Source organism: Plecotus auritus, assembly GCF_963455305.1.
Source record: "Plecotus auritus genome assembly, chromosome: 7".
NCBI classification, from domain to species: domain Eukaryota; kingdom Metazoa; phylum Chordata; class Mammalia; order Chiroptera; family Vespertilionidae; genus Plecotus; species Plecotus auritus.
The window spans coordinates 52,352,580-52,373,212 of NC_137774.1; the positions used below are offsets into that span (position 1 = coordinate 52,352,580).

Below are 20,633 nucleotides of genomic sequence, written 5' to 3' on the forward strand. Positions count from 1 at the left end.
TATTTTCAAATAACAAAAAAATTAAGTAAGCAGATACATTAACATAACCCAAAATTAGACCTCTTCGATAACATAAAAATAAGAGATAAAAACTATACAAAATGCAAATATGTTAAGTGGCTCTTTTTTTTCTTAAAACTTATCTAAGTATCCAAAGATTATCCATTAAGAAACTTTGTTTTCATCCTAGCTGGGTCGTTCAGTTGATTGGAGAGTTGCCCTAATACACCAGGGTTACAGATTTGATCCCCATCAGGGCACTTACTAGAGTCGACCAATGAAGGCATGGATAAGTGAATCAATCAAATCAAGCTCGCTCTCCCTAAAATAAATAACATTTTTTTTTAGTGGGAGAATACATTTTCACATTTAACTGAAAAAAAGTCACAGGAATTTATATCAAGAATTTATTTTTTTATGCTCACCCGGCCTCACCAGGTAAGTGGCAGAGGCTTGTACCCCGGGCTGGTTCCTGCCCTTTCCGCCTTTCCCGACGGTTCCCCTCCGTTCCCACGCGGTTCCCCTCCATTCCCACGTGCCGCAGGGTCAGGGGGCACGCAGTGCCACTGTACCCAGGTGCCTCCGCTGGTCTCAGTGTTGACCCTTAGTGGGGTCAGGTGGCGGCAGATCGCTTCCCGTCAGTCCAGCCGGGTTTGGCCTCGTAGTACTTTGCTCCACAGGGCTTTTGGTTGTTCGTAATGGGGAATGAGGGACTTGGGGGGCATAAAAAGTGTCACTGTCCGACGGAAGGTGACTCACGGGGTGTCACATGGGAGACGCCTTTTCTACCAACCTTCCCTCTGCTGTCCCTCCAGGTTTGCTCGGGTATCCTGGCCTCTGGGCAATCCAGCCCATGTCTATGGAGTCCTGTCCCACCTGTCTCTATCACTGGAAAGTGCCCTGGCCTGAGAGTGGGTGGGGAAGCTGCTGGTGCCTTTGCCCCTCCCCAGCCCCTCTAGCTGGGAGTTTTGGGTCATTTTTGATAATACGGGACTTTTAGAGCCAAACTAAACATGAGATATGTACTCACTAGAGCAGAGAACATCTATGGCTCCAGCTTTCAGTTGCTCTTACCCCAGGACACTTGCACACACTGGTCTTTGAGTCTGACATGCCCTCACTAAGCCCTGGTCTTCTGTCAAATCCCCCAGCATAGCTAACTTTTCTTAACAAGTCTGACTTCCTCTCAGTCTCTTGCTTCAGTTTCTTTCTTCCTCAAAGCAACCCTCCTCCTGACTCCTCAGCCCTGTACTCCCTCGCACTGACCCCTGGCACTGCACTTGTCACAGAGCATGTTGTCTTTTCACCCTATCCGAATGTAAGTTTACTGAGAGGCCCCATAATACAGCAAGTTCAAAGCAACTGCTTACAACTGAACAAAAATGTTTTCAGATACACAGAGTTAAAAAATGAAGAGCATGTAAGGGTGTCAGGGGAAAACTCCATGTCATTCCTAGCCCTGACCTCCAAGGCCTGATTCCCCCTCCCCTGGGTCAGAAATAAACAAGAAAAAAAAAAAAGATTTCTTTAAATGTCTCAAAATCATTTAGAAAGATTAACTGCACAGTAGAAAAATGCAAAACAACCCTTAAAAACAGTATATAAAAAAATTTTTAAATATATTTTATTGATTTTGTACAGAGAAGAAGGGAGAGGGATAGAGTTAGAAACATTGATCAGCTGCCTCCTGCACACTCCCCACTGGGAATGTGCCCACAACCAAGGTACACGCCCTTGACTGGAATCAAACCTGGGACCCCTCAGTCTGCAGGCCGACGCTCTATCCACTGAGCCAAACCAGCTAGGGCAATTTTTTAACAAACACATATAACAATGTGCTCAGGCCTTTTAATAATTAAAATATCAAAATAAATAAAGATAAAATACCACCACCAACTAAGCAGAATAGCTGAAATGAGAAAGTAATCTCACTTTACTTTTAAATAAGTCCCAGGATTTCATAGAGGGAATAACTATGACTATCATGGTTTCTACTGTGGCCATCAAGACAAGAAGAGATGTTATAATTAGAACTCTCTTAAACTGGTCGATGAATTGCATAGTGATCAAATACCTTTGGAAAACTTTTCAATGACATGTATTATATTTGAACATATGCAGTCACTTTGACCAAGCTATTTTATTGGTAGGTCCATACTTAACTCAAATATCCGTGCATATGAACCAAAAGAAACTAGGTCGAACTCCCTGGCCAGGGGCGATGCCCAAGGGGGCTGCCCCTATGGGGACACGGCCCGCTGCAGCCCAAGGTCCGCGTGGGCTGGGAGGAGCTGGGCCGCGACGTGTGCGTGTGCGCCAAACGGTACTCGCAGGAGATCTACGAGAAGAACAGACAGCTCCTACCTGGACCACGCGTGAGAGGAAGGCTGCACTGTGTTTGACCTACCAGAGTCCCCGAAGCCAGGCCCCATGGAGGCCCCTTGGCCACACGTGGGCCGACTGACCAGGAATGGAGCCCAGGCCTTCTAAGGCCACGCAGCTGGGGCAGTGCACAGAGCCTGCTCCGCGTGCGTGAGAGCTGTGGACAGGACCGTGGCCCGCTCACAGTGGGTTGTGGCCTGCACCCTGTGCGCCCTGTGGACTGCAGTGAGGTCCATGAGAAAGTGTTCTGCGACAGCTGTGCCCTGTTTGAAGCCTGAGGGCCGGAGCAAACGCAGCCTTGCCAGGCTGACCTCACTGGCATTGACACAGAGGGACCGTGGGGGGAGGGGCAGCTTTCTGTTTGATATTTTGTACTCCTGATGCCACTGAATAAATCCTATGTATTGGGGGGAAGGGGTGAGGAAGGGGGAGAAACTAAAAAGAATGATCACAATTGCATTATTGCTAATAGCCCCAAACTGGAAATTAACCAAATATCCATAAACCGCAGAATTGATAAATGTGGTATATTCATTCAAAGAATACCGCAGAGCAGCAAAAATGAATGAATTGTTCCGTGACAAAGCAATTAGCACATGGATGAATGTCACAGATATAATGCTAAGGGGGGGGGGGGAAGCCAGACAGAATAATTCCTACTGTATGGTCCTAAATACACAAATTTACACAATAAGCAATACTAATCTGTATTCTTAAACACTAGATGATTGTTAAATTTGGTAAGATGGAATGGGTGGTGATTGGGGACTACGAGGAGCAGAGCTTCTGGGTTGCCACTTTTTTCTTGAACTGTGTTGTAGTTACAAGGGTGTATTCGCTTTGTGATAAATCATTGAGTAGTAGAGTTGTGATTTCTGTAGTTTTTTTTGGTGTGTATGTTATACTTCAATAAATGCATTTGAATACCTCTTTGCTATTAAGACAAATAGTGTAGATTATAATAAGATTTTGAAATCTTAATACTATTTCCATTTCATGAAAAAATCACCAATAAAATAATCACTAGTAAGATTGCAAACTTACTAGTAAGTGCTTCAATTATAGAGCTTATATTTACAAATATATATTTTTGTAGATTCACAACTGTTATTTAAGGTCATTTGGGTGTAGAAAAGCACAATTATGTTTACAGTTAACTGAATCCATAATCTATTAGATGAGAGTTGAGCTAGTTATCCACACCCACTGATGAAACTACTTTCACAGAGGAGTCTAATTCCGGACAATTGATAGAGACGTTTCTTCATTATCTATGTAAAATTATATTTCTTAGGAGCAAAAGCCATCAAACTCGCATTTCTGGTTTTGCTTTCATTACTTTATATGATCTTATCAGAAAAGAATTTTATGTTCCAGTATTGCAAAGAGGGTATAATTATTGTGGCCATCAAAACAGGGCACATGATTCCCACCGTCCCAGCAATAAGCCTTCCTGGGTGTAATCGGAGGGAAATTTGTTTTCAGCCAAAAAGTCATGGATCCTCTCCAGGGGAGTTCCAGTTACTGTCTGTAAAGAGACCTGCTCTGGGAATTATGGGGGCTGAGTAACAGTCTCTGCAAAGATGTCTCTGTGTCTGATGCTTTATGTCCACAAGCAGTAAACAAAGGAAGATCATAAATAGGCCGGGGTCCCTTGAGTAGGGGCTGAACATCATAAAGGCAGACTGAAACCTGTGTCCATTCTTGATGCCTCTGACCTTGATGGCCGAAGTGTCCTACAGAAACCAGGACCCTTTGCCATGGAGCTAAACACACACTTGTAATCCAGGAATCAGAGACACCAAATGAAAAATTCAGGGGAAGGCAAAGCAATTGCAGGTCCAGCTTCTGTTTTGTGCTGGTGAGGTCAGTCAGCAGATCAGCCACAATTTCATGTGTATATGTGCTCAGGCTACAAAATACAATTACCTCATTTTATTAACAATTCTAGGTCTTAAAGTTAACTAAGGTCCTGTGCCGTGCCAGCACAGCCAAAGGGTTTGGCAAGCCTGAGGGAGGGTGGCGAAGGATTTAGAAAAGACAAAGAGAATAAGCTGGGTTTAGGTGGATCTTCCTGTGCCTGGCTGAACCACAGAGAAAAGATCCAGACAGCAAGCTGAGCCTTTATTTTATAGCCAGAGGTAAACAAGGTAGTGGTCACATAGTTACAATGTTCTTTTCAGTTTCACTTGTTTTGGCAGCACTTGCTGCACCTCCCACAGCCCAGGAAGGATTTAGGGGGCGTCATAAAGTCAAGCTTAATTATGCTAAGAGGGCTGTGCCCTTTAAGCTGGGACTTGTTTGTGGCTTTGCCAACAGGTCAGTCCGAGACTTAACTCTATAGCCACTCCCTACAAGGTCCTTTGGAAATTATGTACTGTGTATAAGCTAACTACAGAGCAACACAATTGTTGATAATCAAAAAGTTTGTCACAAGTACAACTCAATGCAATTAAATCCATAATGTTAGATTTTTCATAATCTTAAAGATATGGAAGTAATAAGATTTACTGATAAGTAAGTTTAGATTAACTAAGCCCCACTGAAGAGTAGGAGCTGGTTGCCAGGAGAGCCAACCATGTGATTAGAGGATCAGAACTTTCACTCCAACGCCCTGCCCTTTTGAGAGGGGAGAAGGGCTCAAGGTTGAATCAATAACTGATGACCAATGATTTCATCAACCATGCCTGTGGAATGAAGACTTTATAAAACTCAAACGGCCAGATGGGGTTCACAGAGCTTCCAGGTTGGTGAATATGTGGAATTTGGGGAAAGTAATGTGTTTGGAGTGAACATGGAAGCTCCATGCCCTTTCCCCACACCTTGTCCTAAGCATTCTTCCATCTGGCTATTCCTGCATTATATCCTTTTATAATAAAACTAGAGGCCAGATGCACAAAAATTCATGCAAGAGTATGCTTTTCTTTCCCCAGCTGCCGGCACCGCTTCCCTTGCAGTCCTGGCTTTGTCTGGAAGGACATCAGGTCTAATTAGCATATTATGCTTTTATTATTATAGATGGTGACCTAGTAAGTTAAATGCCTCTCTGAGTTCTGTGAGCCTTTCTAGCAAATTAACTGAACCTTTCCTTCCCTTTCGCTTTTCCCTTGGATAACACCCCATTCTAGCATTCCAACCCACTTTCACTGCAATAGAATCTCAACTACTCATCTGTCACCCCTTAACAGTAGTGCTATGGCAACTACCCTCTCAGTTTGGAACGCAGAACTGAGGAAAGGAAACTCATACCCTTTAGCCCACCTTTTCTCCCTATACCTTTCAGCTTGTCTCCATGATCAGGGATTTTTCTTCCTCTGTGGGGAAAACACATATATCTGCCCCACCAACTGGACAGGAACCCATTCTCTCGTCTCTGACCCAATATAGATGTAGCCCCCAATAACCAGTCTTTACCTGTTCCTGTAACCCATCAGGTACAACACAAAAGGGCAGTCCAGATAATCCTAATAACCCTTGGCATCACAGCAGGGGTTGGGAAGGGCACAGGGCACCTAACTACTGCTCTATCATATTTTGAAATCCTGTCTCAGGACCTACAAGAAAGCCTAGATGACATTGCCAAAAAGTTTAGTTCAAATTCAGGATCAGATAGACTCACTAACAGCTGTCACCCTCCAAAATCAGAGAGGACTAGACCTCCTAGCAGCAGAGAAAGGAGGCCTATGCCTCTTTCTAGAGGAAGAATATTGTTTTTATGTCCATCAGTCTGGCCTAGCCAGGGATGCTGCCTAAAAACTAACAGAGAGGGCTGCAAAGATCAGAGAATGTCAATCAAATTCATGGGACTACTAGCTAAAGAATATAAATTGGTATATCTGGCTACTTCCCTTCTTAGGATCATTAACATTCCTATTCCTCATCTTTGTTTTTGGCCCATGTATTCTGTGCCATTTTTCATCTTTCCTTCAAGACCACTTTGAGCCTTCACCAACCACTCTTTCAGGGAAATCATGCTGCTGCAACCCCTTGCTCCATCCAGGAGGAATCTATACAGTGTTCCAGTCTACTACAATCAAAGTCCATCCCTTTATGATCTTGATGCCTGCCCCCCATCAGCAGGAAGTAATTACAGAAGATATGACTTTTGTCCCTATTCCATAAAAAAAAAGGGGGGGGGGAGGCTGGAATGTTAGGTTTGATCAAATAATTGAATTGATACCCCTTCCCTGGGAACTGACCTTAGGCCACTTCACAATAGACATTTCCTTTCGCTTAGACCACATTCCAGTTGCTAAGACCATATTCCACTTGCTAAGACTATTATCTCTCCCCTCCAGACTTTCCCAGGATCCAGACCTGTACAGAGAATTCTCCACCCAGAAAAAGCCTGCTTAGAGTCCTCTAAAAAACTCTGACTCCCCATCTTTGGGTGCTGAAACCATTTGGGGGCTCAGCCCATCTAGTATCCAGATAACCTAATAAATTTATAATCCCTTACCCCTTTGGCCTCATGTGTTCCTTCTTCGGCAACCCTAACACTCAGTAATTTGATTATTATCTTTCTTAGACTGGATTTCTTTGTGTTTATTCTGCTTGGCATTTTCTCCACTTCTTGAATTTTCATATTTGTGTCTTTTGCCAAATTTGGGGACACTTTGAGTATTATGTAGTAAACTGTGGATTTTAATTTAAATCTTACATTTTAGCAGGCCTTCTCTGACACCACTCTGGTGAGAGAAGGAAGGTCACCACCTCCTTGTTATTTATTGTTTGGTGGGGTTGGAAGTTCAAGTTACTCAGCCTCTATTAATAGCTCTACAGAGGGGGACTTCTTGTTACTACTGGGCAGGAGTGGAATTTCAGGTTCCCCACTAGGCCACCACCACTGACAACACTTTGTCTGGAGGGGAGAGGCAGTCTATTACTTCCACACAGAGGCCACTGACATTGCATGGGGGAAGGCTTAACAACACAGGTGTAAATGACAGTCCCAGCTCTGCACACGGCCTCTCCTGACAGCACCCCTGCAGGGACAGAGGGACACCTCATAGGTAAGGGTGGAAATCTAAGTGTTGGAAGCCACCCATTGTCTTCACTAGCAGAGAGGTGTGGACAAGGAACCCAGAAGGCTGGTCAACCTTGAAGCTCTGAAAGGTCAGAGCCAACCACCCACTGTTTAGTTAAGACAATGGTAGCTAAAGCAACATCCACCTTTTAGTCTTATGTAAATTCTTGCTGATTGGCTATTATTGGAATTGCCTGCCTAAAGGCTGTGGGTGTATCCCATCCTATCTAATAAAAGAGTAATATGCACATTAACCCTCACTCCGCTACACCCACAAGCCATGCCCACCAGCCAATCAGAGCGAATATGCAAATAAACCCAACCAAGATGGCTAGGGCCACAGAGAGCAGGAGGGAGGCTTGGGTTTCCCTGGCAATGGAGGAAGCCAAGCTTTCTGCCTGCCCTTGCTGGCCTAGGCCTCCACTCAATGCTACAAAGTTTCAATGATAGAAGATACATAAACCCAAACAGAAATGGCTGAAACCAGTTTGGCTCAGTGGATAGAGCGTCGGCCTGTGGACTGAAAGGTCCCAGGTTCGATTCCGGTCAAGGGCACGTACCTTGGTTGCAGGCACATCCCCAGTGGGAGGTGTGCAGGAGGCAGCTGATCGATGTTTCTCTCTCATCGATGTTTCTAGCTCTCTATCCCTCTCCCTTCCTCTCTGTGAAATATCAATAAAATATATTTAAAAAAAAAAAAGAAAGAAAGAAATGGCGGCAGCCATGCAACTGGAAAGAGCAGGAGGCTAGGGTTGCCCCCGGTGATGCAGGAAGCCAAGCTTTCCACACACCCTGGCTGGCCCAGGCCTCTGCTTAAGGCTACAAAGTTTCAATTATAGAAGATACATAAATCCCCCCAAAAAAGGCTGCCGCCATGGAGTAAGCAGAAGGCTTGGCTCCGCTCCAGGCTACAAAGTTTCAATTGTAGAAGATAAATAAACCCCAGATACCAGGGCCTCCGCTTGGGTCACCAGGGGGCGTGGCTGGCCTGCAAACCACCACAGGCCCCTTGCCCAGGCCGCCTCACACCCCAAGGGAACCCCCACCCTGATCCGGAACATCCTTCAGGGCAAACCAGCTGGCCCCCACCCGTGCACCAGGCCTCTATCCTACCTAATAAAAGAGTAATATGCAGATTGACCATCACTCCAACACACAAGATGGCTGCCCCCATGTGGTGAAAGATCCTGCCCCCATGTGGACACAAGATGGCCAGCAAGGGAGGGCAGTTGGGAGGGACCAGGCCTGCAAGGGAGGGCAGTTGGGTGCGATCAAGCCTGCAGGGGAGGGCAGTTGGGGGCGACCAGGCCTGCAGAGAAAGGCAGTTAGGAGGGACCCAGGCCTGCAGGGGAGGGCAGTTAGGGGCGACCAGGCTGGCAGGGGAGCACTTAGGCATTAATCAGGCTGGCAGGGGAGTGGTTAGGGGGTGATCAGGCTGGCAGGCAGAAGCGGTTAGGAGCAATCAGGAAGGTAAGCAGGCGAGCAGTTGGGAGCCAGCAGTCCTGGATTGTGAGGCCCAGTGGGATCGGGCCTAAACGGGCAGTCGGACATCCCTCGAGGGGTCCCAGATTGGAAAGGGTGCAGGCTGGGCTGAGGGACACACACCCCCCCATGCACGAATTTCATGCACCGGGCCTCTAGTAGTCTTAATAAAAGGGATAGCAAGGTCAGAGTGGGGTGGAGTCCTTCCCCTTGAGTTGGGCTCCTGCCTGGCCCCCAATATTTCCAAATTAATATTTTCTAGTCTCTTTCATTTGCGTGCAGCCTCCTCCAGAGCCTGAACCCTGAACCATGCGGGACGTTGGGGGAGACACTCCCAACTGGCAGCCCAACATGGGGCACTAGCATCTAAGTTCCCCACACAGCCTTTGCTGATTGGGATGAGGTGGGACTAGTTTTTTCTGTAGTGTTTGACAGGAGTGGAGTGGTGTGTGTTTTTAAGTTTTCTGTCATGCTAGGCTGCTTTTTTATTGGTCCCTTGGCTGGAGAGACCAGGATTTTCTTGGGGCTTTTTAAAAATCTACACCAATTGACAAGTTGGGTTGCCAGCTTCTCCAGAACCCAGGCCAGGGTAAATGAAGGAAAAGACAGCCTAGGCAACTCACCGCTGTGTCTTTCCTCAGGTCTTAAGGTTGCTACCTGGACTACCTTCTGTCCAGCTTTCAGAGTCTTCTTATACTTGCTTTATATATAATTGCCTTATATATAATACTAGAGGCCCAGTGCACAAAATTCATGCCCTGGGGCAGGGAGGGTGTCCCTCAGCCCAGCCTGCACCCTCTCCAATCTGGGACCCCTTAGACATCCCTCTCACAATCCAGGACTGCTGTCCCCTAACCACTTGCCTGCCTGGCTGCCTGATTGCCCCTAACCATTCTGCCTGCCAGCCTGATAGCTCCCTAACCACTCCCCTGCCAGCCTGATTGGCACCTAACTGCTCCCCTGCCAGCCCGATCACCCCCAACTGCCCTCCCCTGCAGGCCCGGTCACCCCCAACTGCCCTCCCCTGCCGGCCATCTTGTGACAATGTGGGGGCAGCCATCTTGTGACGATGACATGGGGGTGGCCATCTTATGACATGAGGGTGTGAGGGTCAATTTGCATATTACGTCTTTATTATATAGAGGATTGAAGGGTTTTAGCTGTACTTGGCAGATATAGGGAGAAGTGTGTTTACTCCATCTTATCCTACTACCAGTTCACCTTCATTCATAAAAATATTTTTGATGGGTATACATTTCTGGGCTGATGGGTTTCTTTCTTTGAATACTTTAAAGATGTTGTTCCATTGTCTTCTATCTTACTTTTTTTCTATGAGAATTATCTTTGTTTCCTAGTACTACAGGGTGGACAAAAGTAGGTCTACAGTTGTGAGTACATGAACGTTTATTCTTGTATTATTATTTATTAATTATTATATTATTTGTTTGTATTTCAATTGTAAACCTACTTTTGCCCACCCCTGTACATTATCTTTGTTCCTCTGTTTTTAAATTTTTCCTTTATTACTGGTTTGTAGCAGTGTGATTATAAGGTGCCTTAATGTGGTTTTCTTCATGTCTTTTATTTGAATTTCATTGAGCTTCTTGAATCTTTGGATTTATAATTTTCTTCAAATTTTGAAAATATTTAGCCATTATTTCTTCAAGTATTTTTCTACTCCCTCACTCTCTCTCCTTTCCTTCTAGAATTCTAATTACACATAGTTAGACTGCTTTATATTTTTCCATAACTCACTGCTGCTCTGCTCATTCTCCATCTTTTTTCTCCCTGTTTCATTTTGGGCAGTTTCTATTTGTATGTCTTTGACTTCACTAATATTTTCTTTTGCAGTGTCTAACCTGCTCTTAATCCAATCCAGTATATTTTTCATTTTGGATATCGTATTTGTTATCTCCAGGAGTTTCATTTCCCCCTTGTATTTTTTTCCCCTGATAGTTCAAAGGTCATTGGGTTATGTCATACTTTCCTAAAAGTTATCCATTGGCTCCTTGAGACCTCAACAGCCATTTTATACTGTGTTCAGTTTCACTGAGCTTTATTTTTCCCTGCAAATCCCCATCTGGAGGGGGCTGACCTTGAGTGGGCCTCATACACAAAGCAGCACAGAATCCAAGGCTCACAGAGTAGGAATGAATTAGAGAGGAAACAGTCTCATGGTTGAGGGAAGCTGCCCTAGAGCCCTTGAAAATTGTTTGTGGAGAATATGGCTTTTGGGCATTAAAGCCATGGAACTGAGGCAAAGGAAAGCATGCCTTTAAAAATAATCATAGAGCCCTGGCAGGTGTGGCTCAGTTGGTTGGGCGTTGTCCTGTGCACTGAAAGGTTGCCTGATTCCTGGTCAGGACACATGCCCAGGTTGCCAGCTTTATCCCCAGTGTGTGTGTGTTGGGGGAAGGGGGGCAGGGGCGGGGGACATGCAGGAGGCAGTCCATGGATGTTTTGATCTCACATTGGTGTTTCTCTCTCCCTGAAAATCAATGAAAAATATTTAAGAAAATAGTAATTATTATTCTATAATACATATATATCACCATTAATAACACTGTGTATTAATAATACTATTAATTGTATGGTATAATATATTAATCACATTGTATATTAAAATTATTTGGATAAGCCAGTGGTCGGCAAACTGCTTACACATGGGGCTCGCGAACCGCCGTTTGCCACTCTGTTGACTAATGAATTTGCCAACCACTGGGATAGGGGCTTAATCACAAGAAACAACAACAGCCTGTAATTATAGGAATCAAGAGTCTAGTTAAGCCAAGAGAGAAGCTCCAGTCCAAAGACCCAAAAATTATACTAAAGGCATTACCAGTGTTTTCAGTCAAGAATTTGAAGACAAGGATTCTGCAGGAGTCACAGGATAAGGGCCTGTGCAGGTAGAACCCAGGGCCTGCAGCTCCCAAAGGGCCTGGTTCAGGCTCCTCTCCAAGGCAGGCGGCTTCCATGGCCCTGAGTTTTGCCCACTCACCCTGGGAGGCCTCAGCACGTCCTGGAAGAGAAGGCGGCCACTGTGCTGGTTTTGCAACTTTAAGAGCCGCTCAGCACCCTGGAACTTCTTCTCCGCCAACTCGCGGAAGAAGTGGCCCCTGCCCCCAAGAGCCACATTATCAGCAAAATAGAAGCCCAGAGAGAGCTTCTGCAAAACAGTAATCAAAAACGAATTGTTGCCCAAGTGGCATGGCTCTTTGGTTGAACATTGAACTATGAACCAGGAGGTCACAGTTCGATTCCTGGACACAAAAATTGCTTCATTGGAGTGAAACATAAGGGATCTGAGGATGAAATCCAGATGTTAAAAGTCAATGGTGTGCTAAACACTGAAGACCATGAAGAAGAGATTAAATACATAGAGGATTTAAGTTCATGAAAATCAAGCGCTCTAAGAATCACGATGACAAGTGCAAGCAATGTCAGAGCCCAGGGAAGACACTTTCTTGGATGAACTTTCCCACCGCGTGGCATGCTTCTTGGAGGTTGCGTGCACTGAAATGTTCTGACAGCACCAAGCGAAGAGCAGCTGGATGTGCTGTGGGTCTGAGCAGTCACCTGAAGACCTGGGCCACAGGTGTTCTTCCTCATTGTTGCTATGCACAGTCGTGCAGTGTCCTAGTGTTCCGGGTACATATAAGAAAGAATCAACCGGACGAAACCAAGATGGTGGCATAAGGTATACACCTGTATGTGCTGCCTCTCACCACCACACCAAAACTACAACTAAAAGACAAAACGTCTATCACCCAGAACCACGGGAAAGCTGGCTGAATAGAAGTTCTACAACTAGAAGGAAAGAGAAAAGAGCATTGAGACGTGCACAAGCGCGGAAAAGCTGAGGTACAGAGGCACGTGAATCAGGCTGGCAGCTGGCGGCCGGGTGCGCTGTTTTTTTTAACCCGAAGAGAGACAAGCTCCCGATTATTCTGAATTCCAGTTTCTGGCGAGACTCTGGGGACCAAGACTCCTATGGGGAGAAGCTGGACTGTCTGCAATCGGGTTGGAGAGTGAGGATGGCTTTCTTGCAGAGGTGTGCGCAGGAATCATTGTTTACTGCACTGGGGTGTGGGACGTGGGGACACAGAAACTCAGAGACTCAGAGACGGCTGACTGGCAACCATCGCTGTTTGCCACTCCCTAGTCTAGTGACTCCCTGAGACCCCGCCCCGCACAATTTACCAACACACCCAAGCTCTGCGCAGTGGCTTTTGCATATAAATGGCCTGCCCTATCGCAGCTTAACCTAACAAACTGCAGCTCTGGTCAGACAGCTCCAAAACCTCCAAACCCCAAGCAAAGAGGAGAAATCTGCAGTTCTTGCTGTAGCTCCTGCTGGGTGGCCTCAGACAGTAGCTGACCTGCACCCCATTGGAGATCCAGAAGCCAGTGTACCTAGTGGTCAGTGTGAGACAACACCAGATTTCAACTCCTTACATCCATAAGTGACACATTTAAGAGGCAGACTCAGTGAGCACCAAAGCCCCACTGAAACAAGTCCTGCCCCATAAGGGTGTCACCTGCATAGCAGTTCTTCCGTTATAGACACAGCAGGTCTCACAGACAATTGGCCTAGAGGTCAAGTCCTCCCAGTGTACCAACAGCAATCAAGGCTTAACTACAACAAGACTTTGCACTCAGCCCACAAAGGGGTGCACCAAGAGTGTCCACCTCAGGTGATAGGGGAGGCTGAGCCACTGGGCCCTATAGGTCACCTACCACAGAAAACCACCCCATCAACACAGGGAAGCAGCAAAATGTGGAGACAAAGAAACACGTCATGAATGAAAGAAATGGAGGAAAGCAAACTACTGGACATAGAGTTCAAAACCACATTTATAAGGTTACTCAAGAATCTTCTAAAAACCACTGAGGAACTTATTGAGACCTTTAAGGAACTTAATGAAAATGCCAAAAAAATGAAAAAGGACCAGTCAGAAATTAAGCATACACTATCTGAAATAAAGAATATACAGAAAGTCAACAGTAGATGAAAGGACCCCAAGAATCAAAGCAAAGATCTGAAATATGAGAAAACAAAAAACACCTAACCAGAAAAACAAAAAGAAAAAAGAATCCAAAAATATGAAGATAGTGGAAGGAGCCTCTGGGACAACTTTAAGGATACCAACATCCGAATTATTGGGGTGCCAGAAGAGAGAGAGCAAAATATTGAAAACCTATTAGAAGAAATAATGACAGAAAACTTTCCCTACCTGGTGAAAGAAATAGACTTACAAGTCCAGGAAGTGCAGAGAACCCCAAACAAGAGGAATCCAAAGAGGACCACACCAAGACACATCATAATTAAAATGCCAAGGGCAAAAGCCAAAAAGAGAATCTTGAAAGCAGCAAGAGAAAAACAGTTAGTTACCTACAAGGGAGTACCCATATGACTGTCAGCTGATTTCTCAACAGAAACTATGCAGGCCAGAAGGGAGTGGCAAGAAATATTCAAAGTGATGAATAGCAAGAACCTACAACCAAGACTACTCTACCCAGCAAAGCTATCATTCAGAATTGAAGGTCAGATAAAGAGCTTCACAGACAAGAAAAAGCTAAAGGAGTTCATCACCACCAAACCAGGACTATATGAAATGCTGAAGAGTATTCTTTAAGAAGAGGAAGAAGAAAAAGGTAAAGATAAAAATTATGAACAAAATGACAACAAATACATATCTATCAACAAGTGAATCTAAAAATCAAGTGAATAAAAAATCTGATGAACAGAATGGACTGATAAAAATAATAGAATCAGGGACATAGAAAGGGAGTGGACTGACAGTTCTAGCAGGGGAAGGGGGTGTGAGGGGTGCGGGAAGAGATTGGACAAAAATCTTACACCTATGGATGAAGACAGTGGCGGGGGGGTATGGGCATGGAGTGGGGTGGGGAATCAGGTGGAGGGGAGTTATGGGGGGGGGGGGGAAGAGAAACATCTGTAATAATCTGAACAATAAAGAATTATTTTTTAAAAAAAGAATTTGAAGACAAGACCAGCAAAGGCGTGGCCACGCACCTGCGGGCGTTTGGGGTTTTATCTAGTCATAGGCTACCTGTCCTAGTGGCTCTTTCCTTAGTCACAGAGAAATGTTCTGAGGCACAGGTTGTGTCATTCCTCTTTGTGACGCTAGCGTCTTGGTAGGGCTTGACACACAGTTGTGGCCTCTCAATACAAAAACTTATTCAATTTGATTGAATTTTCCAGGTCACCCAAATTCACGATAAACACAGCCAACTCCCTCATAACAGAGAACAAGGTGAGGCGCTGAGGACTCTGGGCGCTGTAGTTCCCACGCCGCCGCGCAGGCGCACTGTCGAGCTGGCGGCCGCGCCTACCGGCGCCCTGGCCAGGACGCTCCCGCCCTGCTCCGCGGCGGGGCCCTCGCGCGTGCGCAGTAGGGCCGCTAGGTACTCACGCCCCAGACGCCTAGTCAGGAACTGCCGCATCTCCCGGCGCTGTCGCCTGGCACGCAGGCGTGGACGCCCCTGTAGAGCCCTGTACCCGCAGACCCGCCCCTGGGGCACCTGGGGCTGGGCCTCCCGCCCGCCAGGTCGGACTCAGAGTCCGCTCGGCCTCCTGCCCGAGGCGATCGGGCCCTCGGCGCGCTGGGCTTGGGAACGCCCCCCACGGGGCTGAGCTGGGGGCCCTCAGCCGCAGGTCCCCGCTGTGGGCAGAGAAGGGCAGTCCGGGAAAGAGGGTGAGGCTGCGGGAGGGACTGTCTCTGACCTGGCTTCTGAACTCGCAGGATGGAGCTGGGTTTCCCGTTGAGCGACCTGACAGGTGGACGATCTCCTGCCTTGGGTAACCCAGCCACCTTTTCCTTGAATGCTCATTTCACGGCATTTCAAATAACCACCTTTAAGTCGCTCATCTCTCCCTGACCTGACAATGGTATTGCTTTAGTTGAGAAATGCTTCTCGGGTCCATGGCGCAGAAGTTCTCATTATTTTTAAATAACTGCACTGGCTTAGGAGCCACAGCAAGTGAAGTTTCTCCTAAGTCTGATACTTCTGCAGTGCTTGGGAAGACGGCTTGGGTCAAGTCACAACATCCAGAAACAATTAGCTAGGAAATTATGGCGCTGAGGAAATGTTGGCCTAATTTCTTCTGCACAATGTCAAAGGCAAAAGTAGAAACATTATTTGGTTAGTCTCATTTGTTAATGTCTGACTCATTATGCTTAAGTGACTTGCTTATAATCACATGTCCACAGTAGCCAAACCAATATTAGAAGCTGGGGGTGTGCAAGCTACTCTGGAATTTTACTGCTGTATCAAACTCTTATGTATATATAAATACTTCTTATTGTCTACTTGGAAAGTATGGAAAAATAGAAAGAAGGGTAAATATCACAGGCCCAGGTTGTAGGTTTGGCTTACTACTTGCAGTCTTTTTCTGTGTATTATTTTACACAATTGAGATTAAACTGAATATATTAAATTTTAAATGCCATTGTTTATTCTGATTATAAAATTGAAAACACGTTTGTTGTAGTTTGGTTGTTAAACATATTAGACTAGCATTATCTACTGGCATATTGCCAAAGAGAAATTAATCTCTACAAATTTAAAAAGAAATGATGATTCAGATCATTCTTAATAAGTTTTAAAGATGCAGAAAGCCATTACTGTAGTTCCTTGGAATTGAAAATACCTTAAGCCACATAAGCAGTGTTTTGGAAAAAATAGTTTTCACTTGTTATTTTTCAGCCTTTTTTTTTTCTTTCCAACCTTATAAAACTGGACTTCTTAACTTGGGGGTCAGTGGATGGATGTGAAAGGGTCGGGCTTCAAACTGCCTGAAATAATATGTGCATTATTCTGTGGACAAGGTCAAATTCTCAGATGGATTCCCCAAAAGTTAAGATCTACGGGGTGTTGATATGTAGCCATTGTTAATATTTGTTAGAACAGCTTCAATTATTGTTTTAAATTGTGTTTAAACGTGGCACAGGTACTGCTGCTGCGCTGTGAGATGAAGAGTCGTTCAAGAAACTCCAAGCATGAAGCAGAAACTCAGCTGAGGGAGCTAAGGCAGGGCGCCCAGCGGTGCCTGGACTTGAGAATCCTTTTGGTAAAACATTTCAATTGGATTTTTAAGTTTGTAAAGAAGGGTCTTTAATTTGGGTTTCAGGAGTTATCTTTAGAACAGTATTTAGCAACATACTGGTTGACCATGTAAATTTCAGTTCCTCAGACCTAGAGTAGAGGTCCTGACTTAGATCTGGGATGGGGCCAAATAATTTTCTTTTTAATGAACATGCCTCGTGAGCTTTTTCAGTCCTCAGATTTAAGAACCTTCTAATTATATGTGGGAGTTTTCTGGGAGAAGAGTCATAATTTTCATTAGATCTGCAAAGGCATCATGACCTGAAAAAAGGTAGAGAAACACTGGTATAGAGAAAAACCTCTTTTAATGGTAACCTGAGGCTTCAATATAGGAATCCTTTCAGATGATTCTTTTATTCAAGTCTTACCTCCACACTACACTGTGTTTTTCCTCCCTCAACTTCTTATTGTTTCTCTTCCACCAAAATCTTCTCATTGTGTCTAGTGAAACCCCCTAGTGTCATGGAATAAACTACATTCTTAAGATATTCACATTTTTTCTTGATTTAACTAAACCCTGCTCTCTCTCTCTCCTGCTTACCTGATACCTTTAAATTTTTATTTGATGATCATTCACTCTGTTGGTTAGGAATTTAGTTTTGCAGCTTTAACAGAGCTGTCCAAGTGGTTTGGACAAGAAAGACAACTTATTTCTTTCTCATGTAAAAGTCTGAGTTGGTAGGTGGCTGGCAGCGATGCGGGTGGGTCTGGGAGGCAGCTCTGGTCCATAAGCTCATCTAGAAACCAGGTTTGATCTGTCTTTTTGCTCCACCACGCTCATCCTCAAACATTTTAAACAGGGGGCCAGTTCACTGTCCCTCAGACCGTTGGAGGGCCGGACTATAGTTTAAAAAAAACAACTATGAACAAATTCCTATGTGCATTGCGGGCCCGGGACGAGTCGGCTGCTAAGCAGGACAGGCAGCGGCACCCGGCGGGCCGGATAAATGTCCTCGGCGGGCCGCAGTTTGAGGACCCCTGTGAGTCTAGGGGGTTGTCCTCTCTATAGTGGAAGCTGGGTCACTCTCTTACTGTGTATTTCAGGCCATTGGGAAGGGAGACAGAGAACTGGAGGGCAAGCAGCTCCCTTTTAAAGGTGTGACCTGGAAATTGCATAGCATCTCTTTTATTCCGATCCCATTTGCTGAAATATAGTGGCATGGCAAACCTGCCTGTAAGGAGGCTGGGGAATGTCTCTAGCTGGATGACCTTGTGGCCTGCTGAGACTTTAAGCCTCTGTCAAGTAGGAAGGGAGACTGAGTATTGGAAGGCAATGAGCAGTCTCTGCTATGTTGGCCAACTTAAGTTCTCTGCTGTTTGAGTCCATTTTAGAAAAGTTTTAACAAAAATTGTTCTTTGGGATTTTTTTTTTGGCATTTTGTTTTATGACGTTTTATGGGTTATAGACCCTTTCTTGTTTCTATTTTTGGTTTATTGGTATTTTTTTTTCTTTTTGACTGGTCTGTGGCTTGTATATTTCAATATTTAGAGAATCAGCTCCTGCCTTTGACAGCTATTTTTGTTTGATTGTTTTTCTTATTCATTAGTTTCTTTCTTTATTGTTTCTTCTTTATGGGTTGTTAATTATTTCTCTTCAGTTGAATGTTTAATATTTTCATTATTTCTAAAATTTTTACTGAAAGTATTCAGGGATATAAATTTATTCTCTTTAAAGCTTTGGCAGCAACCTATGCATTTTAAATCTATAATACTCTTATTTTCTAACTCAGAGTTCTCTCTGACTTACTAGCTATTCAGGAGGGTTTATTTTAATTTCCATGTGATATGGGGTTTTCCCTTCTCCCTTCAAGCTTCCATTTATATTTGTAATTCTACCACATCATGGTTAGAGAATGTAGTGTATTCAATTTCTTCTTTTTTATTTATATTTTCCTTGGTCAGTAACATATGTTTAATTTTAGCAAATGCTGCATGAATGCTTGAAAATAACTTTTGAGTGTATGTTTCAATATACTCTGTATCTCTAATATTCTTTGAATTTATAATAGCCTTGCTTTATTTATTATAATTCTTATTTTTCAGAAGATAGTCATATCATTTCAGATTAGATTAAAATTTGCTATGTTTATTGAGCAAAAGCTCAGTACTGAATCTTAGGGAAGCCAGGTGCCCATTCAGGGCAGGAGCAGATTTGACAGGTTAAGCAGAGAGTCACTAATTTAGGGGCCAGGCAACTGCTACTAACAAGCTGAGTTCCTCTTTAGCTCCACATGGTTGCTTACTGATTCTGTCTTTAGAAAGAATCCTCCGACCTTCTGGTCAGGATGTCTGCTTTTCCTGTTGGATTTACAAACAATTTTTTGTAAGACAGTGTTGCTGTGGCCCAGTCCAAAGGTTATTTTACCAAGTTCAAATATTCCTAAGTTTCAAGGAACAAGAGGTGCCAGGTAGCCCTAGCTGGTTTGGCTCAGTGGATAGAGCATCAGCCTGTGGACTGAAGGGTCCCAGGTTCGATTCCGGTCAATGGCACATGCTTGAGTTGCAGGCTTGATCCCAGTGGGGGACGTGCAGGAGGCAGCCAATCAATGATTCTCTGTCATCATTGATGTTTCTGCCTCTCTTTCCCTCTCCCTCATCATTGATGTTTCTATCTCTCTTTCCCTCTCCCTTCTCTGAAATCAATAAAGATATATATATATATTTTAAATATATTTTATTGATATTTTACAGAGAGGAAGGGAGAGGGATAGAGAGCTAGAAACATCGATGAGAGAGAAACATCGATCAGCTGCCTCCTGCACACCCCCTACTGGGGATGTGCCCGCAACCAAGGTACATGCCCTTGACCGGAATCGAACCTGGGACCCTTCAGTCCGCAGGCCGACGCTCTATCCACTGAGCCAAACCGGTTTCCGCAAAAGATATATTTTTTAAAAAAAGAACCATTATATAAAAAAAAAAAAGAGGTAGCAGGTAGTTGCTCTGTCTCCATTTTCAAAGGGCTCCACGTATCAATTTTTCACATCACAACAAGCTGATTTAGTGGAAAAGGTGTGGTGTGAGATGCCACGTCCCACGTGGCTTGGGTTCAGGACCTGGAGAAGGGCTGCATACAAATGACAAGACTAGACAAGAAATATGAATTTGGAAATCATGGGGGGCCAAGCGGAGAGTCCAACTCTAGGGGAAGGACTTCACTGGTGCCCAGGCCCTGCCAACCTTTTATTCAATTTTAGATACACATATTGCCCTTAGGCAGGCAATTCTGGTAACAGACAGACTATCTTAAAGGTCAGTAAATATTAGTAAAGATTTACTTTGAGACTATTTGATCAGGAAATTGCTTGAGCCACCATTTTCTCGACTAAACAATCTGTGCATAGCTTTGGCCCTTGCCAGAGCTCAAGGTTCACCAGCATTCGGGCTCCTTGTTTACACTTTTCTGAAAGTGAAGACAATGGGTAGCTTCCAACAGTGTGGACATTGGAATTAGACTGATTTGGAGTCCTGGATAGCTTAGGATAAGTAAATTAATTTTTCTAATCTTCAGTTTTCTCATCTATATATATAATTCCCATTGGGTTGATGTGAAGATCAAATGAGAAGTATTTTAAAAGCTTCTTGCACAATGTTTGGCCTCCTATGTGTGGCT

General features: G+C 44.5%; 1 protein-coding gene across 1 annotated transcript in view; it reads left to right on the forward strand.

Moving 5' to 3' along the window:
* Window positions 1-15,684: 15,684 nt before the first annotated feature.
* LOC308252615 (zinc finger protein 624-like) overlaps window positions 15,685-20,633 on the forward strand; it is a gene marked incomplete at its 3' end in the record, with an annotated part of 54,204 nt that continues 49,255 nt past the window's right edge. The window contains exons 1-2 of the mRNA XM_080677394.1: window positions 15,685-15,713; window positions 16,866-16,985. The remainder of the gene's footprint in view (window positions 15,714-16,865; window positions 16,986-20,633) is intronic.